Source organism: Chionomys nivalis, chromosome 3 (assembly GCF_950005125.1).
Source record: "Chionomys nivalis chromosome 3, mChiNiv1.1, whole genome shotgun sequence".
Lineage (NCBI taxonomy): Eukaryota > Metazoa > Chordata > Mammalia > Rodentia > Cricetidae > Chionomys > Chionomys nivalis.
The window spans coordinates 108,978,486-109,004,289 of record NC_080088.1 but is presented as its reverse complement, the minus strand read 5'-3'; the positions used below and the strand labels follow the sequence as shown (position 1 = coordinate 109,004,289).

At 55.1% G+C, this 25,804-nt stretch overlaps 1 protein-coding gene across 10 annotated transcripts in view; it reads right to left on the bottom strand.

Moving 5' to 3' along the window:
• The window catches only part of Ncor2 (nuclear receptor corepressor 2), a 157,721-nt gene extending 134,171 nt beyond the window's left edge, over positions 1-23,550 (bottom strand). For 4 of the 10 annotated variants that reach the window (XM_057765913.1, XM_057765916.1, XM_057765914.1 and 1 more), the window contains exon 1: positions 17,355-17,479. The gene's annotated coding sequence lies outside the window, so the exon portion shown is untranslated. Of the gene's footprint in view, positions 1-17,354; positions 17,498-23,373 lie in introns of those variants that run through there. The other 6 variants (XM_057765910.1, XM_057765915.1, XM_057765911.1 and 3 more) reach the window with 2 other exon arrangements.
• Positions 23,551-25,804: the final 2,254 nt, after the last annotated feature.

Below are 25,804 nucleotides of genomic sequence, written 5' to 3'. Positions count from 1 at the left end.
CAGCAGGTCTTGGCTAAGGAGAAACAAGCTCCCATGCTGCTTTGAAGAACAGAGTGGAGGCGGTGGGAACATATGAGGTGAGGTGAGAAATCAGGGAATGCCACCCAGCAGACAACCGGGTGGGTGATCTGGGAGACAGCACCACCTGCGGCAGAATGCAAAAGAGCCGTGGACAGTTCAGAGTGGGGACAAGAAGATGGCCCGGTATCGCGGCCCCCATTTAGTTCTGATAGTTACCTGAGGTGGGTGTCCCAGCTGCTCAGGCAGGAGGCCAAGGCTGGAGCCCAGAGCGGCTGGGGCACCAGGATGGATGAACATAGGCCTTGACCTACTTTTCATTGTCAACTTGACACAAGCTAGACTCACCTACGACCAGAAGGGACCTCAAGTGAAGGGTTGCTCCTATCAGATTGGCCTGAGGCCATGTCTGTGAGACTACCCTGTGACTGATGTGGGTAGGCACAGCACACTGTGGGTGGCACCATCCCTAGGCAGCTGAGCCTGGATGGTACAAAAGCCAGCTGAGCACAGCCAGAATGAGCCAGTAAGCAGCGCTTCTCACGGTTTTTGCTTCAGTTCCTGCCTAAGCTCCTGCCCTGACTTCCCTCAATGGCAGGACCCGGAAAGTTTAAGCAGAAATGAACCCTTTCCTTTCCTAGCTGCTTTTGGTAAACATGCTTTATCACAGCAACAGAGAGCAAACAATAACAGACACGTATGCCAGGCAGTGGTGGCGCTGGGCTTGCTTTTAATCCTAGCACTTGAAAAGCAGAAGCAAGCCAATCTCTCAGTTCAAGGCCAGGCTGGTCTATAGACTAGCCAGAGGGGAGAAAAAAAAAAAAAGACAGGCACATACATGTGTGTATGAGCACACACATATTACCCAGATAGACAGCTGAGTTCCCCTGTGCAGTACTCTTAGCATGGGGCTTTGCCTCCTGCCACAAGAAGCCCTCCCCGGGTTCCAGGCTCTCCCCAGCACACTCGGCAAGCCTCGGCACTCTCCCTCCACTGCCGGTAATGTCACATCCACTATGGCCTGTCTGGCTTACAGCCACTCCTGCCCCTCTCCCCGGCCAGCCAGCTCACAAGCACACAGCATGCAAGTGCACTCTTCTCCATCCCCTGTGCACACTTGGCAAGCTATCTGTGCACACTTGGCAAGACATCCAGGTCTGCATGTCTACCACTCCTCTCACCCAAATGCACCCCAACAGCCCTCAGCAGACACACTGAGTGTGGGGTGCCCCTCCTTCCCAGCCAATATCCAGCTGCCCACTTCAGCAGCTGAAGGAAGTTCCAAGGGCTCCTCCTGCCCCCTGGGGCTTAGAAGTCAGTTCCCAGCAAGGCCGCTGGGGGAGGGGCACTTTCTAAGGCACCTCTCCCAGGCCTCAGGCAGAGCTGGCCTCAAAGCCAGGCCCATTAGCTGCCCGGCCAGCTCTGCCCCACACCCCATCCCTGTCTTCCTAGGACAGGACAACCAACAACGCCTCCTCTGGGAAGCCACCTAATTGTAACCCTGCACCCTGCTCAGAAACAAAGCCACAGGACAGCAGCTGAACCCCCCCCCCCCCCCCCGCTTCAGGTCAGGTAGAAATGTGACCATAAACAAGAGGACAGATAGACTAGCCATACCTGCCCACACCCGCACACCCTACAGAACCACCAGGAAAAGCAGCTCCAGGGCCATTCAATGAACCCTCCAATGGGTTTGGGGGTGGCAGGGGGAGGGGGGGATGCAGAACTGGAGCTGCAGTCAGGCACTCAAGATCAAGGACCAACTGGCTGGGGGGGAGACAAAGGGGAAAGCGGGGGGGGGGGGGGGGCGGGGGGACGAAGGGGATGGAGGGGACAGACACGACTTCTGCGGAACCTGGAAAGGACAGCTGCAAGAAGAAACAAGGGGCACTGACCTGCTCAGCCTTGCAGGATTTACAGGAGTGACAGGGCCGGCCTGTACACCCACCCAGGGCAGTCTCTGATCTTGAGGCAATGCACCTTCCTAGACCCCATCTCCCTCCCACCCACGTGAAGAGCTAAACAGTCTGCAGCAGGAACCCAGTGCCAAAGCCCAGCTCTAAGCTCAAGGCTCCAGACAAGCCACGCCCATTCCTCCCAGTTCCTGTGTCCCTGGACAGATGACAGAAACTGTCCACCGGTGACGATCCCAGGAGGCGCTTGGCACAAATCCCCATTACCTCCCAGCATCTTTCTGGCCAGCAGTCACACTCTCCATAGGACAGATGACCTCAGTCCCCAGTGTGGACAGGCAGGGACTCTGGAGTCCAATCTTAAGCCCTGCAGCCCACACTCCAACCCGTACCAGCACTGCTCCAGTGTCTGGAGCAAGGCATTCAGCACCTAGTTCCCGCTCAGGACCCTCAGCTTCCATAGTGTCCCCCAGAAGGTGCCCGAAGAGACATCTCTCACGAGGATCCCTCTTTCCTCTAGATGACCACCAGCACCCCCACCCCAAGCTCTATAGCCAAGAGGCCCATTTGAAGGAACACCAGGAGAGGCAATACCCTAGAGAAGCCCTTAGACACCTATCTGGCCCAGTCCTCATGCACGTGATGCACCCACCCCACCCCACTCCACCCCATTCCACCTCTGAGCCAATCCTATACACTACTGCAGCTTGAGGACTCCGAACTACACAACCCAGCTGCCCAAAGCTGGGGCAGTCAGAGCCCCAAGGCTCTGTGGGAACTGGGGGATCCCCCACCCTCCCAGGATAGCCTGTCTGGGTACACCTTCCACACCAGGTAAACAGGAAGCCTACCCTGTCCCCAAGGGGCCTGTGTCGCTGTGGGAGCCAGCAGCTGAGACAGCCAAGCAAAAGAGGCCGCTCCACCGCCCTTCCATTTAGAAGCCAGGGGGATATTTTATTTTCCCTCTCAAGTGACAGCTGAGACGCCCGCCCTCGGCAGCTCTCCTTGAAGCTGCAGAGAAGCAATCACAGGGAGGCCACCAAGGTCTCAGCTCTAGCAGCTTGGCTGCCACAGACACGGCAGGAGGTGGATGGCAGCAGCCTCACCCCTGTAGCCCTCCGGTGAGCAGGGCAGGGGCTGTGAAACCAAGGCCAAGAGGGCCAGCAGCTGGGGGGAGGGAGGGACATCACATGACAGGACCTGGGCGACAGGGCGAGGGTACACAGGATGCTCCCAAGGAGATCACAAGGTCAGGAGAGATATGTAAAGCAGACCCCACTGTCACAAGAACCCATGGCCTCTAAGTACATTTGCCTGGGTCCCCAAGACATCAGGCCTCTTCAATCTGGACATAATTAATGACAAGGGGAACTCACGCCACAGGAACCATAACCACAGCCACCATGTGGGCTTTATACCAGCCTTTGTAGTGTCTCCTCAGCCCTGTGAGCCCAGCTATCTCGACCCCATCTCATGGATGGAGAAAAGCCCTATCCCCAGAACCACAGAGTCAGAGAGAGCTGGGGAGCGGTCCTCGATCCTCAGGACTTGGTGTCTGGCCCTCCACCTACACCCGGGAATGGGCTTCTCAGAGCAGCCATCTAGCTTCTCACCCAGGGTGGGGGCAGGGGAGCGGATCTACAAAAGGCAGAACCAGAGGGAGCAATTAGAGGCGGAGGCCTGGAAGAAGCCGCATCGACCGCCTTCCCAGAGAAGGGGCCTCTCTGTGGTCAGAGGCAGTCTGGCTCACAGCCAAGTATAGGCCAGGCCAGGACAAACCAGGCCGGGAGCCCACAGAGGCCCAGGCAACCCGACCCGCCATCTGCTATCCACCTGTCCATCAGCACTCTCCCACATGGGCCCCAACCCCTTGTAAACCTTCACTCCCAACAAGCCCCATTCTGGTTTTATTATTATTAATTTTGGTTTTGGAGCAACTAGGGGTGCAAACCAGGTCCCCGTGTATGTCAAGCAAGCACCGCCCCCCCGCAACTAAGCCACCACATCCCCCAGCTCATCTCCTTGCTTTCCAGATAGGGATAGGGAAGGGGGAGAAAGGGGTCAAGGCCCCACCGAGGGAACTTCACCTCCCCAGCTGTCTCCACATTTCCCTGGCCTGGGGAACAAGTAGGGCAGAGATCATGAGAAGGGATGGGGGTGCTGCCCTTAGGGCCCATGTGCAGAAAGGACATAGCAGGGCTACCTAACAGACCCAGTGTGGAGTCAGTCACCAGGTTCAGCCTGGGGCCGAGTAAAAATCACCAACAATCCCCATCACACTTGCTCTAGGAGGCTCAACCCAGAGGTCGGGGAAAGCAGGCTTGCTGCAGAGTCTCTGCTGCAACCCAGGAGCAGGAATAGGCCACTAGAGGCTGCATGTGCTGGGCCAGGGGCTAAGGCGAGATCAGGGCCACAATCGATCGCCAGAATACAATTAATTGCCTGGGTCAAGAGGCAGATTAAAGAGATCTGTCACCCAGGGCTCAGGGGATACTCAAGAGTCCTGCAACCCAGGATGGAAGAGGCAGCAGGCATTGAAGGTGTCATGGGGGAGGCAGACCCTGGCTCCCCACACACCATTTACCAAGTTCCCTGTGAGTTGACACCGCCACACATTTGTCCACACCACAGTGCCCAAGAAGATCCAAGATGGAAGTGCCGCCATCTCCCCGGCAGACAGTGAGGATCTGCCCTTTGCCCTGCGCTTGCTGCCAGCCTGGGCTGAGCTACCCTGAGTCATCTCAATGTGTCCAGTTTGTAAAATGGGGTACACCTCATGACCCCTTCACCCTCCACACCACCACCCCAGCCTTGCTGACCTCCCTCTTGGACCCATCATACAACTGGAGAAACTGAGGCTCAAGGAGGTGGGGGGGATCTTCAGAAACTATTCCTAGAGGTCCTTTTCAGCCTAACTCAGCCTGCGCCTAGAAGCCAAGGCCACATGGGAGAAGGAGAGGACCCAGCCTCTACTCCAGGAGTGAGCAGTACTGACTGATTTCACAGCCTGGTCCAGTTGGAGATTTCTGTTTGGTAACAAGAGCTGGTGACTCTCCCAGCCCCACTGGGGTGACAAGGTTGTGTGCACTGTGACCATGTCCTAAGGACTCCAGATCACAGATATAAACAAACAAGTAGGCCTGCCTCTCACTCAGGGCAGCACTCAGGGGTCACCCAAGGGCCCATTCCCAGTCAGCAGCACGGCCCTAGAGCACAACTCTTTTTTTTTTTTTTTTTTTTTTTTTTTTTTGGTTTTTCGAGACAGGGTTTCTCTGTGGTTTTGGAGCCTGTCCTGGAACTAGCTCTTATAGACCAGGCTGGTCTCGAACTCACAGAGATCTGCCTGCCTCTGCCTCCCGAGTGCTGGGATTAAAGGCGTGCGCCACCATCGCCGGGCTAGAGCACAACTCTTAATCTTAGAATAGGGCGAGGCCCCAATTCAAATTCCTCCACTACCCGTTCCCCGCTGACCTAACATCCTCTCATCTTAAGAGTGTCAAGCTGCTGAACCAAGCAGACTAAAGAAGAAAAATTGAAGCTGCTTAGTAAAGAAACATTCGGGCCAGGGAGCTGGCTTGGCAGTAAAGACACTTGCCACCAAAGCTGACAACTGGAGTTCAATTCCTGGGACCCACATGGCTTTAGAAGAGCTGACTCCTGCCAGTTGTCCTTTGACCTCCATACACATGCCGTGGCAGACATGTGTGGTACCCCACACACATACACAATAGATAAATGTAATGTTTAAAGTATCTACTTATAGGTGTTTTGCCAGCATGTATGTCTGTGTACCACTTGTGTGCCAGTAACTATAAAGGTCAGAAGGAGTCAAATTCTCTTTAACTAGAGATAAAATGGTTGTAAGTCACTATGTGTGGGTGCTGGGAATTGAACCTGGGTCCTCTGTAAGAGCAACAAGTGCTCTGAACCACTGAGCCGTCTCTCCAGCCCCCAAAATAAATGTTAAAATAAAAATTGAAAAAATAAATCTTCATTGGTTTTCACGTGTTTATTGAGATGAAATTCAAGAATCATGGAATGACAGAATCAGGACAACGGGAATGATTAAGTGGACAGCCATTATTATCTAGTTCCACAACAGCCTGTCACCCTAGAAGTGACCCTGTCCACACTGAAGTCTCTCAACCACCCTCCCCACTGCTCCTCTGCACCATGGTTTGTCCTTTCTGGACGTTTCCGTGGCTCACACGCCTGGAGCTTTCGCATACCCCTTCCTTCATTCCACGTCACTCCACGTCACGCCTGGAGCTTTCACACACCCCTTCCTTCATTCCACGTCACTCCACGTCACACCTGGAGCGTTAGCATACCTCTTCCTTCATTCCACGTCACTCCACGTCACGCCTGGAGCTTTCGCATACCCTTTCCTTCATTCCGTGTCACTCCATGCCGCTCCATCTCATGTTGGGGGGCGGGACATGGTGCTGCATTCCATTTTGTGGCTGAGTGATATCTGACTGTGCGGACAGGTCAATTACATCATTTTTTGAGATTTGTGTTTATTTTATGTGCATGAGTGCTCTGCCTACTGCATGTATGTGTACCACATGCATGCAGTGCCCATGGAGGTCAGAAGACGGCATCAGATCCCCACAGGTGGCTCTGAGAATCATGTGTGTGCTGGGAACCAAACCTGGGTCCTATGGAAGCACAGCCAGGGCTCAACGGCTGAGCCATCTATCTTTCCAGTCGCGTGGCTATATTTTTAAATGAGGAAAAGAAGTGTTTTAAGTAACAGCAGGGCAGGGGAGACAGATCAGTGGGTAAAGAGTTTACTTCGTAAGTGTGGGGACCCGAATTTGGATCCCCACCCATATGAAGTCAGGTACGTTGGCATGCACCTGTGCCCCAGTGATGGCAATTACGGGAGGTTCAAACAGGTGAACCTCAAATTCCCTGGCTGGCCAGCCTACCCTACTTGGTACATTCCAGGTCCCAGAGAGGAAATGGCTAAAGACAATGCAAGAAGAGCCTGAGCAGGCCTCTGAGCCCACACGCACACATGCATCCTCCACACGTGGAAGAAACAGCATGACAAAGTGTACGATTGGAAACCACGGAAACGTGAAAAATTGTTAACTGAATAAATAAACTGTTTCCTAAGAACTAATTTGTAAAATTACAAACCAAGCCTAATGCCTGTAATGACACGGAACCTGGTCCATGGAAGGAGCCAGCCAACAGGTGGGCAGGGTCTGTGGGAGCCAATGGCCCCACCTTGTTTTAACTCCCCAAAGCCCCGACTACCTGAGGCTCCTGAAAATGCCATGAGCTGGCAGCAAGCAGACACCATGTCTGTCTCTAGGGAAAGGCTTCAAGGCAGGTGGAACAGCATGTGGGAAGGCAGGCCCACAGGGGAGAAAATGCATCCAGAGATGGGGAAGCCACCAGGGAGGCAGCACAGAGCCCCTCACTGGCCCTCAGGCAAGGCTGTATTGGTGGTGACTGAAACTGGAAAAGAACTACACCCCAATGTGCTTACACCCCAACGTGATTAGAACAGTTCCAGGCTTAACCTACACTGGTGGTAGTCATTCCTGTTACCTATGAGAGACACAGCAACAGGGTCTCCGTGCCCAACACTCCTACTTAGACGTCTTAGAAACTGCTAGGGATGCTTGTGCCTTTGTCCATGAGAATCCCACACCAACTAAGTCCCCTTGCCACACAAGCTTTGAAGGACTGGACCATTAAAGCTACCCCTGCCGAGCAGGTACCAAAGGCACAGGCTCTTTAGGACCAAGGCACAATGCTTCTCTTCCCTGACTCTGAGTCCAGAAGCGTCCAGTCAGCTACTGCCAAGGGCTGCTGGATACACTGGGCAAGCCCACTAACCTCTCTGGGCCTCAGGACTTCCTACACATGGGGACATGAAAACTGAGTATGTAATTAGATGTAACTCAGGCTTCCTCAGCTAGGCACAGGCCTCAGGCTGCCCCACAGCCTGGTCCAGATGCTGGCAAGGAATGCCAGCAGGGAAGCTCTAGGTCCCTAGTAGGGGAAGTGGAGAATGGAGGATAGAAAATCCTGCTTCCTCCGCAGACCAGGTGGCTCATGGCCTACTCAGCTTTTATCTCAGAGGAGATAAGCTGCCTGCTCAAGTTCACGATCAAATGAACCCACTTAATCCCCGTAGGGATCTGGGCTGAGCCGCTCCCAGGGCCTGTGGAGAAGGGCTACTGATGCCTGACTTTGCAGAGGGGCCACACACCATGGGTGCCACACGCTGGGCAAGGCCACTCACAGAATCCTAAAGGAGCACAGAGCATTTCTCTACAGGGAGGAGGGTGGGGGACACGGGCGGGGGTGGTAAACCCACGCTGACTTCCCTCATTGCACCACCTGCCCCCTTCAGAATAATCTGTGCCCCCACACTGAAATGCCAAGACAAAAGTAGCAAGGTCAGGGCCTCTGCAGTGCCTGGCAGACACTGAAAACATTTCAGAGACAATCTACAAACAGGCCCAGGCACCAGCGCGCTCAACTGCGTGAGGCTTCCTTGCCCTAGAAGACACAAAGAGCCGTGGGAGGAGTGCCCCAAGGGCACTGGGCGGTCTGTGGGCATTTCTGCTGTCACAAAGGGAGCACCAGTTTACAGAACCAAACACTGCATATGCTGGATCTTCAATGCCCGCCCTAGGAATGTGAGCTAACCTAGGCTTCATGAGACACGTCTCAAAACACTTAAGGAAGAGGGAATGAGACCGAGAGTCCCCCCTTCTCCTGACCACCAGGAGTTCCCTCTAAAGACTGGGCTATGCTCAGGCTGTCTCTAACTTCCCCACTTACAGAAAACATGGCTGCCAAGGCTCAAGCCCTGCCTGGCAAAGGCATGCCCTGGCAGAGTGGCCACCTCGGCACAGGAGCAGATACCTTCAGGGAAGTCCCCACACCTATTTCCTTTTGTTCCCCAGTGTATGCAGGAGGGTTCAGCAGCCTCTTCCCACCATGATCCGCCCATCACGAGACACACTCTCCATGACAGACACTACTCAGATGACATCAACCCACAAGACACAGATCTCGACACACGTCTAATGACGATGCGGACAATTACTACAGTCAGTGGCTTGGTTCTCAAGTCCTAGCTCCATAAACAAGCCAAGATGGGTAGCACTGTCTCAGCCCTGTGTTACATACAGGGAAACTGAGGCAGCACGATTTAAACATGCTGAGGCTATGTGGATGTTGGTGAGAGAGGGGATTCCGAGATTTCCAGAGTGCCGTGGGTTCTAAGGCCAATCTTCTGGAGCATGGGAAACGCCAGGCTGGTGGCACATAAAGCTGTCATTCTTCCCCCACTACTGACCTACAAACCGGCAGGGCCACACGGCTCACTGTGACAGCAGGCTACAGCATGTCTCATACAGAATGACGAGACCCATGAACTCTGCCACAAGGACACGGTGGAGCCCAAGCCAACAGGGAAATACACCAGCCTGAGGAGCAGAAAGATGTGGGTGAGAAAAGCCCACACCCAACTGAAGCAGCTTGGGCTGGTCTCCAGCGAGGGAAGCTGGTGGCGATGTCCTGTGATCTTTATTTGACCAGCACATCTCCTTATCTCCTTGCCTCCTAGCCCAGGCTGGTAGAAACAACCCACTTCTGCCCTACAGCCTCTGTACCCAACCCCACGAGGGCACCCCCAGTCAGCCCAACCTCCAGAGTTTGCCTGGGAGGTGGGGGGGAGGGGACACACACGACACTTACGTAGAGGGATCTCATTTCATTTAATCGCTGCTCTAGTTTCTGGCAACCGGCCCAGAGGCCTTGGGACAGGAGCGGGCAATTTCCGCCTTTCTCTGCATCTGGGGAATTGGCCTCTGGGCACTGCCTGCAGCAGAGAACCCAGGGCACCTGCCCCTTGGAGACAAGGCCATGGCTGGGGGAGCGCATCCTAGGGAACCAACTGAAATTTGTCATGGGATAAGTTAGGGACACACTGTTCCCTGGCCATCCACCGGAGCTGGGTACACACTGGGTTTGAGGGAATATAATACAAAGAGAGAACATGGGACCACAGACCACCCCCTGCCTCCCAGCCTCCCCCTCCCTCCCCCACCTGCCTGGCCACCCCAGCCCCCAGATCCCAGGACATAATGCCCACCAATGTCCTGGAGGTCAGGGACAGCCATCATCCCCAGTCCCAAGCGAGCAATGGCTCAGTATGAGCTTCCTCTTTGGTTGTAACAAGTGACATGACCAGGCAACAGATAAATCCATCTCCACCCTCGGTTTGGGGGCGGGAGCCCCAACAATAGAGGGGAAGAGACTGGGTGGGGCTGAGCCACCCATACCTAGGGACCCAGAGCATTGTTCCCCATCTTCTTCAGCCCTGGCCCCCAGCCTCTTGGTCATGAAGACCCTAGCACCCCACCCATTCACCTGGCTCCAGCCAACTCGCTCCCAAGTCCCAGCTGCAGCCTCCACTCTCTGCCATTTTTCAAAGCATACAGCGCCCAACACTCAGCATCATTTGGAGACTATTTTGCTAAAAAGGCTCTAAAATAAGTGCATCAGAGCCTCGAGAACCCCCAAGGCCACACCCCACAAACCCTAAACTCGAATTTCTGATTTTGGTGTCTAAGTAATAGCCTCTCCATTTCCATAGGGCACAATGGACATGCCCAGATCTGCCACCCATATGATAGATCCACCCCCAGAACACAGCCTAGCCTTTTATGAAAATGTGACTCAGATCGAGCCTGTCACTGGAGACCTGGCTCTAAGTTGACAAGAAGTAACTATCAATCAGTGTTTTGGAGGTTTGGGGTTTTGTTTTCAGGCCAGTCATGAGACCCAGCAGGGACACAGGAAATTTTCTCCTCCCCAACCCCTGTCGACAGAGCTGAGGCCATAAGAACAATTCTGGCACCAACCAAGCCTCAAGCTTCTGTGAGCCCTCCAGGTATCACCAGGCCAGGTGACAGAACTCTGCAAGGCACAGCTGGGCAGCAGAGTGAAGCATGCGTGGGAAGCTCCCAGAAGGCCAAGTGGCTGGCAGGAATGAGGACTGTAGAGATTGTTAGCTAGGCTGGGGTCTCACAGCCACCCAAAAATACTCAGACAATTCTGGCCCCTGGACCACCAGGGAACCAGGTCCCCTATGGTAGTACTGAGGGGACAAAGGTCAGCCCTGGCCTGTGACAGGGACTGCAGGCTGACCCAGGGCCCCATGGAACAGTCTCTTGCTTCAAAACCCTTTCTGTCACCTTCTGTCCAGAAAATGGGGGAAGCACTGTCCAAGGGTCAGAGAGGGTAGATGCAGCAAAGGAGATGGCCTCCGGTGCCAAGACCCTCCCACAGCACCATCTTGTCAGCTTCCCCTGCCCCAGTTCAGCAATGTCCCCACCCATGCCAGCTCCCCTCTCCTGGCCGTACACATCTCAATGTCTCCCAAACACCCAGAAGTACTCTTTCCAGTACCTGGGGGGGAGGGGGGGCAGATGACCAGCCAAGGGAATCAAAGCACAGAGAAGACAGCACAAACGTGAAGGTCACACAGCACACTTGCAGTATATGGTCCCACAGACCTGTAACAATGGAGGAGCTGAACCCAGGTGCCAGGTGACACAGTAGGGAAGACACAGCTTCCTGTCCAAGTAGGGACTGCTTGCTATTTATAACACGCAAGAAGAAGCCAAGAGAGCAGGGTAGACCTCCCTCAGTGCAGAGCCAGCCAAAGCCCAGACGCCTTGGAGGGTGACCCTGAGGGTACAAGCTGCAGTGACCAGAGAGGCACATGAGGGCAAGGAACTGTTCCTACCCAATCAAAGGGAAGGATCCCAAGGACAGACTAGATCCTGCCAAGGCCACCTGTCACCTAGGAAGGGGCACAATGGTAACGTGTACCTCAGTTTCCCTAGCTGAAAAATGGGGAACTGGGCACTCTAGTGACTGAGGCTTAGAAGGGTCAGTCCAGGACAGGCACTGTAGAGTTCTGATATCCCCAACCAGCTCTGGCACCAGAGCAGAGGGAGGCCTCTGGACACCACCAGGGACACCTGTTCCTAAGAGCCAGGCAGGGGCAAGCCAGTGGACACAAGGACGACATTCACCCACACACGTGCCATGCTGTTAAAGGCAGCCGTCCACTGTACAGATTCAGACACAGATTCAGACTTCAGAGGCTGGGCAGTACCTAGGCCTGCACCTCAACAGTCCAGAGCAGTCGTGGTGAAACAGAGAGGGCTGGACTCCGGCACTGAAAGCCTGGAAAAGGCAGCAGACATGAGGACAGATGGGAGACTCAGATCTCCGGCAGTCCTGGGGCAGGTGCCCTGCACCCAGCATGCAGTCTCGCCATCTAGAACTTGGGGTATAGCTGGGGGTGACAAACAGCAGCAAGAGACAGCCAATGCCAGGCATCAGAGGACTAAAGAAGGGAGGCTCAGCCCGGTGAGGGTGTAACATACCGACAAATCAGGAAAGAGCCCTTGGGACAGGCGATGTATGAGCAAAACTGATGATATGGGGGGGCGCACCTCAAGGGGGAACACCTCGAGCAGAGATGTGCAAAGGCCCTGGGGTGGAGGCATATATAAGGAGAGGTAGCTGAGACCAACGTGGCGAGCACAGAAGGAGCAAGGGGCAGAGGCAGAGATCAACTGTACCTTACCAGCCACTGTGAGGCCTGGCTCTACCACTGAGCCAGTTGGGTCGATGTGACTGGATTGTGTCTGAATGTGGGTGTGGGTGTACACAGGCATGGGGAGGTCAGAGGACATCTCAATGCTGCTGCCCACGTCCTGACTACTTGGTTTTGGTTTTTGTTGTTTTGAGAGAGGGTCTCATCCTGTGGCTTTCCAATTAGGTCAGCCTGGCTGGCTAGCAAGTCCCAGGGATCCTGTCTCCATCTCCCAAACAACTGGGATACAGCAGTGGTTCCCCACCTTCCTAATGCTGTGACCTCCTTTCAATACAGTTCCTCATGCTGTGGTGACCCCCCAACCATAAAATTATTTTGTCGCTATTTCAATAACTATAATTTTGCTACTGTTATGAATCATAATGTATGCAGGATATCGGATAGGCGAGCACTAAGGGTGGTTGAGACCCACAGGTTGAGAACCACAGGATTAGACACTCACATGTCTATGCCAACTTTACATGGGTTCTGGGGACTGAACTCAAGTCCTCCTGTCTGACAACAGGTATTGACAACGCCTGAGTTATTGTTTTTCTGTCTGTGTGTGCTCATGTATAGGGAGCATGGGCCATAGCATGTATGGATAAGCCTAAAAAGTCAATTCTCTCCTTCTACATCTACATGGGTTCCAGGGATCAAACTCAGGTCACCAGACTTGTTAAAACAAGCACCCTTACCTGTTGAGCCACCTCACCAGTCATGGTGACAGGCCCTGAATCTGTGATCCTTCCGCATTGGCATTCCAGTGCAGATTCCCAGCACGCGCCGCCGTACCCAGCTGACTGAGGTTTTAACGGCCCCTTATGGCGTGGATGGCTGGGGTTACTACTGAGAAGCAATCCACTTCCCAGAGTGAGTAGAGAAAGGAGCAGTCCCCGGTGCTCAAAATTCTCTGTTGTGGGAGCCAGACATCCAAAATCAAGAGCAGGCCTGGTCCTTCTGGGATCCAGGAAAACTCATCCTTCACCTTCCATGTTCCCAGAAGTCTGCAGCCCCAGACAGTCCTGCTTCCGTTTCTTTCCCATCTTCTGTCCACACGCCTTCATGTCAGCCCCTCCTAAGAGGACACCATGCTGCATTCAGGGGAAACCCCCCTGCGGTATATTGTCACCCTAAATACTGATGTCCACGGTGACTCTCGACACTAAAGGTCACATCCTAGGGTTCTCCAAAGGAGAACTTGAGTAGGAGGAGACATTGGTGAACCCAGGTCAGGAAATAGTCCATGCAGAGAAAATAGATGGGGACTGGAAGCTAGGAAAGGTGGGTCAGGCAGATTGAGGCCACAACCTCAGCCTCCCAAGTTGCAATAGGGACCACCCAGGAGCCACTGTGTTTACAGAGAGGCTCAGCTGGTCTAGGGCAAACCTCTAGGGCCTGAGGGTCTCCAAGAATAACAACACTTCTCCAACCTCGTGGCCAGCTTAGCCTCCCACAGCATGCTGATCTTGTAGCCCGGTGTCAAGCATGGAGATACCTGGAATTGTCTCAGAGTGGCTCAGTAGGCACTGCAGAGACCATCATGAAGACAGACGGGCCGGAGACATCTCTAGGCCTGGCTCTGAGACTTAGGGCTTAAAGTCCCCAACAGAGGACATCCACAGACAAGACCAAAGAAAAGTTCAGCCCTGCTCCCACCCACCAGCACTGGAATGTGGATCTCCCCACAAGGGTGGGCAGGAAAATAGACCTCTAATGCAGTAAGACAGACATATTCAGGAGGTAGAGGGCACCTGTGGGGTCCCCTCACATCCCTCCACTTGCCTCAAGAAGGGCTCTGAGCTAGGAGGTGACAGCAGGCTTCGGGGCTAACGAAAGGACCTCAGGGAAGCTGCCTGAGTCCTACACTAAGAGCAGAAGCCCAGACTATAAGGGGGTCCCTGACTCCCTCTTAGTCAACTCAGATCCTGGGATGCTGAGACCCTGCTGAAGACGGCAAGAGGGGCATGTGCAGTGCCCCAGCTCATGAGTTTGGAGCTTGGGTCACGCCTGTGGGGCAAGAGCTCCCTGATTCCCACTCAGCTCTAAGTCCACAGCAGCCTGTCCACACCTGGGCTTGAACAGATTTCCTCATGGGTCCAAAGTCACAGAATACCAAGTGTACCCAAAGGCAGAGGGGAGCCCAGTCACCAGCCTGGGATCAACTGGCCATGGGGGTGAGGGTGGGGAACACAGACACCTGCACAACAAAGACTGACCCTGAGGGCCACCTGCCAGGAACAATTAACCCTGGAGGCCACTCAGGCCAGGAAAAACTGACCCCAGAGCACCCGGATGCTGCATTCCCCCTGGCATACAGCCCCACACCAGGTGCTTCCCTAATCCCAGCTCCAGCCACTCCTGGGGCTCTCAACCATCTCCCTTCCCAATACAATGCCACACAGGTAGGTCAGAGGAAACGGAAAGCACCTGAAAGCATCTGGGGCAGTACCCCAGGGTCCCTGGGCACCAATAGGTGACATACCACCCCAGGGTACGGTCTTACTCTATCGCCGGTCAGGTGGTGGTGGCACATGCCTTTAATCCCAACACTCGGGAGGCAGAAGCAGGCGGATCTCCGTGGTCTACAAGAGCTAGTTCCAGGACAGGCTCCCAAGCTACAGAGAAACCCTGTCTTGAAAAACCAAAACCCAAAAAGAAATAAAGAAAAAAAAAAGTCACTCTGTCAAACCCCCAAGGTAGATAGGTGCCCAAAGGTACTTGCTCAGAGTTTAACTTGCTAAGCCACACCCCAGTCAGCCTCAGTTTCCCCCAGGGAACATTGGTGGAAAGAGCACCCTCATCCCCACTGCACTCAGGAGACACGTTTTTATAGACACCCCACTTAGCACCTTCCTCCTGGACCCAGCACTGAGGCAATTCTTAGGAATCCCCACGATAAGATAAAAATCAATGCTGGAAGCCAAGACAAAGGAATCTGGACCCAGGGAGATATGGATGAAAAACCCAAACACAGACTCATGCTACTAAAGGCAGGCTTGCAGAGCTGCGTGGGAGCTCCCAAGCCACCAAAGCCAAGAGGAAACAGCGGGTTAAAAACGGGTGAGAATTCTGAAAACCATCAAGTCACCCAGAAACTGCTCAGCACTCCGCACAAGGTGTCAGTAGTTAAGAAGCAAATGGACCGGGCCCAAAGCCAGTGACCTCCTCATTTACCCACTGATTACAACTGTCAGGTACCACTACCAGCCCAGGTGACTGGGACAGAACCCAAGCAAGAAGCAGGAGTCTTGGGAACATTCAATATGACTTCTAGACCCTGTCCTAGACCCTGTCCAGGGCCTGTGTCCTCAAATGCAAAAAAGTCAAAGGGATCGAAGTACGAAGTCAAAGAACTTCTGTTCCAGCTGTGCAGACCAGCCTTCCAGAGCTGGGGGTCAAACAAGTATTTATGGACCCCACCCAAAAGCTGCACTTCACAGAATCATTTAAAAATAATAATAATAATAATAATAATAATAATAATAATAATAATAATAATAAATGCAAGCCTTTAATCCCAGAGCTCAGAAGGGAGAGGCAGTCAGACCTCTAAGTTCAAGGTCGGCCTGGTCTACACCACGAGTTCCAGGACAACAAGGCGACACAGTGAGACCTGGTCTTGGGGAGGATGGGGATCGTGCAGCCGTCACACCAACCCAGGCACCCAGAGCACCAAGCAGCGGGTGGTACCCTTGTACTAAATATGCCAGAACACAGACCAGTAAGGACCAGGAATGACAGACAACCAGTATGCAAGAGGGTCACACATACAATGTGTCTCCAGGGACACAGGAAAGTGGCTGGTGCTCCACCAGCCTGCACAACCCAGTGTGACTGCCTCAGGAATGGAACCCGGAGAGCTGTCAGCAGTAGGTAGCCACTCCACACTCCCCACTGCCATCGTTCTTCCCATGGGCCCCAACGGCTCCTTTTATAAGAGTGCTTTTCGATGAAGCCCAGAAACTTCCGCAGTTTACAAAACACAACTTCTTGGAGCTTTTTTTTTTCTTTTGACAAAACACAAAAGGCAACATCAGCCACCAGACTAAGTGAGCCAGAGCTGTGTGCAAACATGTGGCAGCCAGCTGTGGTGACACACGCCTGTCGTCCTAGCACTCACAAGGCTGAGATGCGAGTGCCAGGCCAGCCTGGGCTACAGATGAGTGAGACTCTGTGGTGGTGTGAAGGACGGCGCCACCCACAGACTCAAAGGTTTGAATGCTTGGTCCCCAGTGAGTGGAACTGGGAAGATAGGAGGTGACCTTGTTGGAGAAAAATATGTCACTGGGAGTCAGCTTTGAAACTTCCAAGCCCACACCAGACCCTGACTCTGCCTGTGTGTCTCTCTGTCTCTCTCCTGTGTGGGTGTAGGCGTCTGTCTCCTTTCTCTCTCTCTCTCTCTCTCTCTCTCTCTCTCTCTCGCTCTCTCTCGCTCTCTCTCGCTCTCTCTCGCTCTCGCTCTCTCTCGCTCTCTCTCGCTCTCTCTCGCTCTCTGCCTGCTGTCTACGGATCTAGATACAAAGCTCTAGTCTATTGCTCCAGTTCCTTCCTGTCTGCTTCCCACCATGATGATCCTGAACTAAACTTCGGAAACTGTAAGCCAGCCCCCAATTAAACACTTTCATGAGGGCTGCCTTGGTCATGGTGTCTCTTCACTGCAACAGAGCACTGACTAAGACAGACCCTGTGCCACCCCCCACCCCCACCCCCCAAAAAAAGGAGGAAGAAGAGTCTTTGCCATATTATTTCATAGCAAAGAAAGTTTCACTTACAGGAGGCAGGTCCTCCCCAGAGGACCAGAGGAAATAGCACACCAGGGTCCTGGCTGGGTCAGCGACCACCGCATCACCATGTGCCATCCAGTGCATAAAGACAGAGCCACCTAAGCATGGTTCACTCCAGCTGCCTGCTGAGCCTGGGAAAGGGAAAGCGGGAGGGTGTTGGGACCTTGACTTGGCAGAGCCTTCCTGCACACCTGCTCCAGGAATTCCTGGCGCTCCAGCCATATTACCTGGGCCTGGGGCTCCCTGACCCACCAGTTTCTTGCTTCTCTCATCCATTAACGGTTAAGTTCAGTAGAGCCAGTCTTCTCAGCTACTCTGGAGGCGGAGGCAGGAGGATTCCAAGTTCAAGACCAGTCTGGGCAACTTTACGAGTCTGTTCCATAAATAAAAAGGCAAAGAGAAGCAGGATGCGGCACAGTTGACAGAGAACTTACCTAGCTACACAAGGACCTGGCTTCAATCCTGAGGACTACAAACCAAGAACAAAATTATAATCATTCCTGTCCTGGGTGGCACCAATCTCACTACAAAGGCTCAGAAGCTGAAGACACTAAACCTGTGGAAGTCATACAACTCCTTCACAGGGCGCTGAAGACCACCCGAAAACACAGACCTTTACATTATGATTCATAATAGTAGCAAGATTACAGTTATGAAGTAGCAATGAAAATAATGTTACGGTTGGGGTCCCCACCACATGAGGAGCTGTATTAAAGGGCTGCAGCATTAGGAAGGTGGAGACCACTGCTCTAGAACATCCCCACCACTACTAACTTTCCAGCGCCAGAGACTGGTGAGAAAAGGAGGCCATAACGTGGGTACCCAGGCCGTAGAAAGGAGGCTGAGAACAGGGGAACACTGAGCCACGCATAGAACAGGCAGACCTTCAGGTTTCAGGACAGCACGGAGCACAGAAAGCTGGCAGAACATGGGACAGGGAATGAGATACTTGGTGCCAACCTTGCTCCTACATCCAGCTCCACCCCAGCGGCCATTGTGCACAGGGCAACCAGACGGTCACCAAAGCGTTTAAGTGAACTAAAATTAAATAAAGCCGCCTGCTCCGTAGCTAGGTGCTCTGGACACAAAGAGAAACATACAGGAAGTCACGATAATGGTCTTTCCAAAACACCCCTAAGGTAACCCAACCATCAGGATTACTACAGAGGGAGGGGAAACGCCCAGATATACCAGAAGGTACCATTCCTACCCTCACCTCCACAGCACTCTCCAGTCTCCCAAGCTGCTATTGATCTCCCCAGCAGGTTGATTACAGGTGGGAGGGGAAACCTCAGCTCAGAGAACAGAGAAGCAGCTGAGCCAAGAGTCACCAACCAGGGAAAGGGGAGGAGCCCTGAGTCTCCAGAGGGCCACAAGCCCCAACCTGGGGTCAAGGGAAGACACTAGGCCAGCCAGACACAAGAGGAGCCTTCCCAGCAGCTCTTCAGAAGGGAGGAGTCCAGACTGGGGGTGTAGCTCAATGGTATAAATACTTGCCTGGCACACGGGAGGCCATGGGTTCAACCCTAGTACTACAATAAATAAGCAAACAAACAAGGAAAAAAGATGACAAAATGCACCCTGTCCAACCAAACAGCAAGTACAAAGAACATGAATCCCCATGACAAATTAAGTCTTCGCTCTCAAATGGGGAAGCTACATACAGTGACAGCAGATCCGAAGCCACGTGCCGTCCTGTATGATCCTCACGATATTAAGACCCCAGCAGCGATGGCGGCAGCAGTAGAAAGGATGGTGGTAGCCCCATCTTACAGAGGAACAAACTATCAGACTCAGAGAGGCTAAGTAACCTCCCCAGGGCCAAACAGACTGTGCCGTTGCAGCGCTGAGCACCAAACCTCGGCCTCTGCAATCCCCGCTAGTTTCCGCTGGTGGGGGAGGGCAAGGTTCCAACGAGACAGATGAGAACTACAGGTCCCATAGGCACCAGCCTGGCGCACCACTGGTGAGCCAGAAAAGACTGTTTGGAAGTTTTACAATGCTAAGTCAACCAGCAGCTTAGTCAAAGCGGATCAGGCAGCCTATCCCCTGCCCTGCTTCCATGATCCTTTCAGCATCTATGAACCAGAAGATCGTGACTAGCCAGAGGCCCAAGGGCAGGACAGTGTGGAGCACCTGCTCTACCATAGTGATGGGGGTGACTTCACTCACCACCACCACGGGTACACAGTTCCCCTGTGACCTCAGGCAGCTGCACCCTCTGACCTGTGGCACTCTCAGGAGCAGGACTTCTGCCAGCACGGGTATGTCCGCAGGCAGATTCCCCAGGGAGACACCCACAAGAGCTGAGCACTCCAGGCAGGATACAGGGCTCCCCCTTGCAGCTTCATGCCCTGTTAGGCACCATGCTAAATAATTCAAACCCCTGTTTTCATTTCAAAATAAACACAGCACTGTCGCCAAGGCAGATGCCAAAAATTTGCATGAATGTTTGAGATAAAATGAGACTTCAAAGAAATGCCAGCCTGCCGCTGGCACCGCCCCCTCTCCAAACCCTGGGAGAACAAGTTCCCAGTCTCCAAGCTGCCCTCCTCCCACAGCCCTGCAAAGATCAGCAGGTGCCACCTCATGAGAAAGGTCGGTTCCTGCTGCCATCCTCCCTGCAGCTGGCCAAGGCCAAGGCTGTGTCCTGCATGACCTGTGAACAGTCCAGGTGTTGGTTCCCACTTCCAAGGCCAGGCGTCAAACCTCTCTGGGCCTCTGTGACACCATCCATAAAATAGGACAGGTACGTCCCCACAGCCCACCTCAGAATGTTCCAGAAGATTCATGTCCAGTGCACACACAAAGACAATTTCTAAATGCTGGCACACACAGTAAGCGCTTGATAGATGCTGGCACACACAGTAAGCGCTTGCTGGGTGTCACCATTTTGCTACTGCAATCGCAAAGCTACCAGTTCAGAGAAGAGAATTCACCTGACACAACAGAAAGTGGATTTCTGATCAGCCTCCTATTAGGAGGTTCACCTGGCCCTTCCCAAGCTGCTTCTCCTCCCCAGGGAGGCAGATCTTCTGAACTACCTTCCCGGCCTGGCTTTGTGTAGCCCTGCCCTCCCCAGACAGTTGTCTCAGCTCACAGACAGACAGACAGACAGACAGACACAGACACACACACACACACGCAAGCAAACACTGTTATCCCCTGGGCACCTTAAGCAGGAATCACCAGCTCCTGCAAGCTGCCACCCTTGCAGGGAACTGTCCCCAAGGTATCACCTGGGGAGGCTGCTATATGGTATAGTAGACACGAACAGGAAACAGAGCAGGGAAAAACGGCATACAGAGGTGAAAAAAAAAAAAAAAAAAACAGCTCCAGCCGCTGCTGATAGAGCTCGTGAATGCCAGCTGGATCAATCTCCGGTCTAACTGGGTGGTGAGAGGGTGCCGCCCCCATCTCGGAAGATAGCACCAGGTTCCCCCACCAGCAGCTTTGGGTGGGACCCAGCTAGAAACAACCGGTCCTTTTCCAGTCAGGACTCCAGGGTCCCTGTGGAGAAGGGGATGTGGAGTCGCAGCACCTGCTGGCCCAGAACAATCCCACATTCAGTTGTGTGTCAGCTCAGTTCCTGTTTGCAGAGCTAGGAAACCTTTGGGAGGCCACGGGAGTATTCACTGGGAGAAAAGAAGGGATTAAGCCATGAGCCTTCACTAAGGGGGGGAGGGGCACAGCCCCAGGCGGGGTCTCCATCCCTCACCAGGGCCTGACAGCCACATTACCACGGACATGGGTTTATCAATAGTATTGATTCCTGGGTAACCGTAAATAGCTCCGTGGGAAGAGGCCAGGTCTGGACACTCACTCCCACCCCCACGTCTGGACCTGAACACCGCAGGCTCCCCAGGCACCCCAAGGTAACAGCGGTAAATTTCCAAGCAGGGCCATGGCAGGAATGCAGGGAAGCTAGGCAGTACCAAAAATGCCCTTACTACCCCCTCCGCCACTCCGCAGCTCAGCTAGCTCCCAACTCCGTGTTTGCCTGTGTTCAATGGGCTGAGGCCTGGCCCTTCTCCATCCTGTAGGGCCCCTCCATCCTGGGGGCCTCCTCCATCAGACCCTCCCAGCTCCCAAAGGTGAGGCAGACATTCCCCATGGGTTTCCCCAATCTGACTACAAACAGAGCAAGGATGACAATCCGGAAATAACAGTAGTCATAGTAACCTACCCAAGGACCCTCTCACAGACTCAGTTCACGGAAGCACCCCAGACCTGGGAACTGATTTTTTTCACCCTCACTCTGCAGGAGAGAAGACGGAAAACACAGACAGGTGAAGTCATCTGCCCCCATCAGAGCCACCATCTAAGATTCGAACCAACGGGCTGAGCTGCAGACCCAGCAAGAATGCTAAGGTCTCAGACCACATCAAGCTCGCCTAAGGCTCCCTGACTATTCTGCCCGCTCCTCAACAATTCAAGAAAAAAAAAAAAGGGCCACCCACGAAGTCCCCAACAGTGGCCTGAGATGCCCCCCCACACACGCGCCTGGCCTCAGAGCCCCTTTCATCAAAGCAGCCGCAGGGACCAGAGCAGGATTCAAAAGGGCAAAGTCAAGGCCACCCTAACACTGCCCACAGAGCCCCCAAGGATCCTCTGCCTCCCACTTCTCCCTCCTCCCTCACACATCCTTCCATCAAATCTGCAAAAAGGGGGGAAAATCGTAATCGTAATAAAACCAGTTCTCACCAACGGGGGAGTGGGGAGGGGAGGAGAAGGGGAGGAAGGGAGGAGGCTAAGATCGAACGGATCCGCCCCCGCTGCCTGCACCAGACTCTCGGGGAGGGCGCGCGCACGCCGGCGGGTGGACCTGGCTGCGCGAATAAAGCTACAATGTAAAGATTATGCAGCCGTCGCTGCTTGGAGCCCCCATCTCACGGGGGCCTCCAGGACCGCCCGTCTGGACGCCTGCTTCGCTCTCCTCCCGCAAGGTCGGGAGGGGAGGCCGCTTCCCACGCGCGTCCGGGGGGCGCTGGGGCTCCGGGCCGCCCCGCTAGGCTCGGATCTGTAACTTCCCAAACTAGTGGCATCCGAAGTATCCGCACCGCCAAGGGGAGGGAACAGGAGGCGGCGCCGCGTCACCGGAGGGGGAGGGGGCGCGGCCGCCCACAGGATCCCCGGGTCCCTAGGATGCGCCATCCCCAAGGGTCCCAGATCCTGGCCTGCGCCACCCCGAATCCCCCGGGCAGCTTGCCCGGGAGGGGCCCCAAATCTTCGGACTGCGCCAGCCACCCTGAGAATCCGGGTCCTCAGGCTGCGCCACAACAGAGGGTCCACGGGTCCCCGCCTGCTCCACACCAAAAGGTCCATCAGTCAGTCCTCAGGCTGCGCCACTCTGCAGGGTCCCCTGGGCATGGCCTTCGACAGACCGGAGAGTATCGGGGTCCTGGCCTAAATTGCCCGCAGAGTCCCCGGTTCCTGACCTGAACCACCCGTGAAGGTTCCTGAGTCCAGGCCTGCACCTCCCTGCAGGGTCTCCGGGTCCCGGGCCTGTGCCATCTCAGAAGGTCCCCAGGTCCTGGCTTGTACCACCCCAGAAGAATACTGGGGTCCTGGCCTGCTTCATCCAAGAGGGTCCTGGGTCCCGGCCTGCACCTCCTTGCAGGGCTCTCCAGTCCTCAGGCTGTGCCACCCCACAGGATCCCCAGGTCCTCAGGCTGCGCCACCCCGAAGGTACCCGGGTCCCAGTCTGTACCGCCTGGTGGGTCCCCGGTTCTTGGCCTGTTCCATCCCGCAGGGTCCCCGGTTCTCGGCCTGCTCCACCCGGCAGGGTCCCCGAGTCCTGGCCTGTTCCATCCCGCAGGGTCCCGGGTGCCCGGGTCGCGGCCTGTACCGCCCTGCAAGGTCCCGGGAGTTCCCGAAGTTCCCGCGCCCCCGCGCGCGCCCCGCCGCGCCGCCTGTCCCCTCGGGGGCGCCAACTCCGCCGCGTGCGCCGCCCCGGCCCGGAAGCCACCCGCTCCCCGCCGCCCTCCGCGCACTCGGCCCGACTCACCTCGCCGGCGGCGGCACCGGGCGCTGGAGCCGGGCGGCAGCGCCGATCGGGCTCGAGGACGCGGCGGGCCCAGGCAGGGAGCCTGCGGTCTCCGCCCGCCGCGCTACGACGCGGGGCCCGGGCGCGCGGGCCGCTGCGGGGCGCGCATGGCGGGCGCGGGCGGCTGGCGCGGGGACGGGGATGTGGCCCGGCCTGCGCTGCCCGCGGCTCCGCTCCTGGCGGCTAGGGGGCGGGGCGAGGGGGCGGGACCTCGTGAAGGCCCGCCCAAGCCGCCTTAAAGGGCCCGCGTGCACGCCTTCCAGGCCTGTGCACCCCGCCGCCGTGCGCGCACGGCAAGCAGCGTTTCTGGCCGGAGGAAGGCGGAGCAAGCGGCTCCCCGCCCCCTCCCGCTCCGCGAACCCCAGAGACTTACACGGGAATCGCGTTTCAACTATTAAATTATAACTCAGGAGTGTCCAGGGGGATGCGGAGACGACGCCCCGGGGAAGGCCACCCACGGAGCCCTCAGAGACGCGTGCAGATGCTCAACGACGCGCTGGGCCTCGCTTCGGAGATCAGCCCTTGGGGAACGCTCCGCGGACCACAGCCAGTGGCGAACAGGTTTAATGACTAGCATATGAGATCCTGGAGAGACCAACGCTAGTTCACAGCACGCAGGTCTCGGTGCGGTGCCCTGTTACCGGGGCTCATCACGTCCAAGAGTCAACACCCATAGGGAATTTTCCAGGACGCCTGCATAGGCTGCGCTCTGAGCCTGTGGCCCACCCTTGGTCACACAGCCAGGACCATTCGACCCCAGTAGGAACTTGCCCACTAGCTTCAGGGGCTCACTGACAAACACACCCCACAGTGGGCCCTCTCAGCCTCTGATCTCAACAGCAGCCAGGCGGCAAGGGAGCCCAGCCCTGCAGCCGCCTCCTCCCTCCTCTTCTGCTTTCCCTAGACGCATTGGAGAGTTTGAAATTTTTTTTCAATTTAACTTTCCTTTTTTGGAGTGACGTCTCAGCAGATTCGGTTCTGCCGAAGAGAGAGCCTCTTGGGAGCTGGGGAATGGCTGCGGCGGGAGTGTGGTTGCCAGGGCAGGGGCCTCTTCCTCAGGGGTGCTGGGGTTCCTGCACCCATGCAAAGGGTTCCCTCTCTACCCCTGAGCTTTGAATAGGGGCGGGGGGAGGGTAAATGGTGAAGGGGAACCGAGTCTAAGAGTGGAAAAAAAGGAAGTGTACGAGTGGGCGGGTGCCCTTTGGAACAGGAGTCATAGGTCAGGGGCACACGCCCATCTAGTTTCACCCACTCTGGCGGTCCTGTCCAGCTGACAGTGTAAAAGCCCCAAACCAGAGCTGCAGAAGGCCGGTTGAATCTGCCAGGGAGAGGGAAGAGACAAGGCCAGCCCTCCCACTCCAACCTTCCTACCGGTCCCCTGGAGTCATCTGGGGACACTCCCTCATTTACATCCATTCAGGTTTCTCTCCTAGGCCCCGGAGTCTTAGGGAAGCCTCACCAGGAGCCCTGGAGCAGCTTCTCTGTAAGGCAAAGCCGCTGAGGCCAGAGGAGGGCACAGCCCTCAAGGGGACTGGTGGCTTCTTGCCACCAGCTACTGCTATAAACTGTGAAGCCCTGTCCTACTGAGCCCCAGGGAAGGTCAGACACACTCAGTAGTGACTGAAGCTTCTTTCCAAAGCCCTGGCTGAGTCTCACGTTGATTCCCCATGACCTAATAGCAGGCCGAAGTCTGAGAAAAATCTGCCCTGCCCAAATGCCCCAGCCACAAATTCCCAATGGGTGCTCCCACACAGGCTCTAGAGAGACATGCTGGCAGCAAGAAGCCTCAGCTGAGCTGGACCCACCTCATCCCTACACCCTGGCACCCAGACAGCTACTTCCCTCATGACGCCCCACCCTGTGTGCTACTGGGCACTTGGGGGTGGGGAAGTAAGGGCCGTTGATAGGAAGGCACTTTCAAGCAGTCCCTGAAGAGTCTGGATTTCAGAAGTGGCTCAAGGATATTCTGCAGTATATTCTGCCTACTGATGCCCCATGAACACAAGAGGAAGGGGCTGCTGCTGTGGCCCAGTGGTTAGAACACTCGCCTAGCACGATGCTGCCTTCCTGGGTTTCAGGTGAAGCACTGCGTACACAAAGCATGATGGTGCACGCCTGCAATCCCAGGACTCAAGAGTTTAAGGTCATCTTGGGCCAAATTAGTAAGGTTCAAACCCAGCTTGGAGCCTTGAATCCAAGAGACCTTGTCTCAAAACAAATTACAAAGTAGGGAGAGATGGCTCAGAGGTTAAGAACACTGGATGCTCCCTCTGAGTGACCCAGGTTCAATTTCCGGCACCCCATGGTGACTCAACCATTGCAACTCAAGTTCAGATGACCCCAACAAACCCTCTGGCCTCTGCAGGAACCAGGCACACCCCTGGTACACACA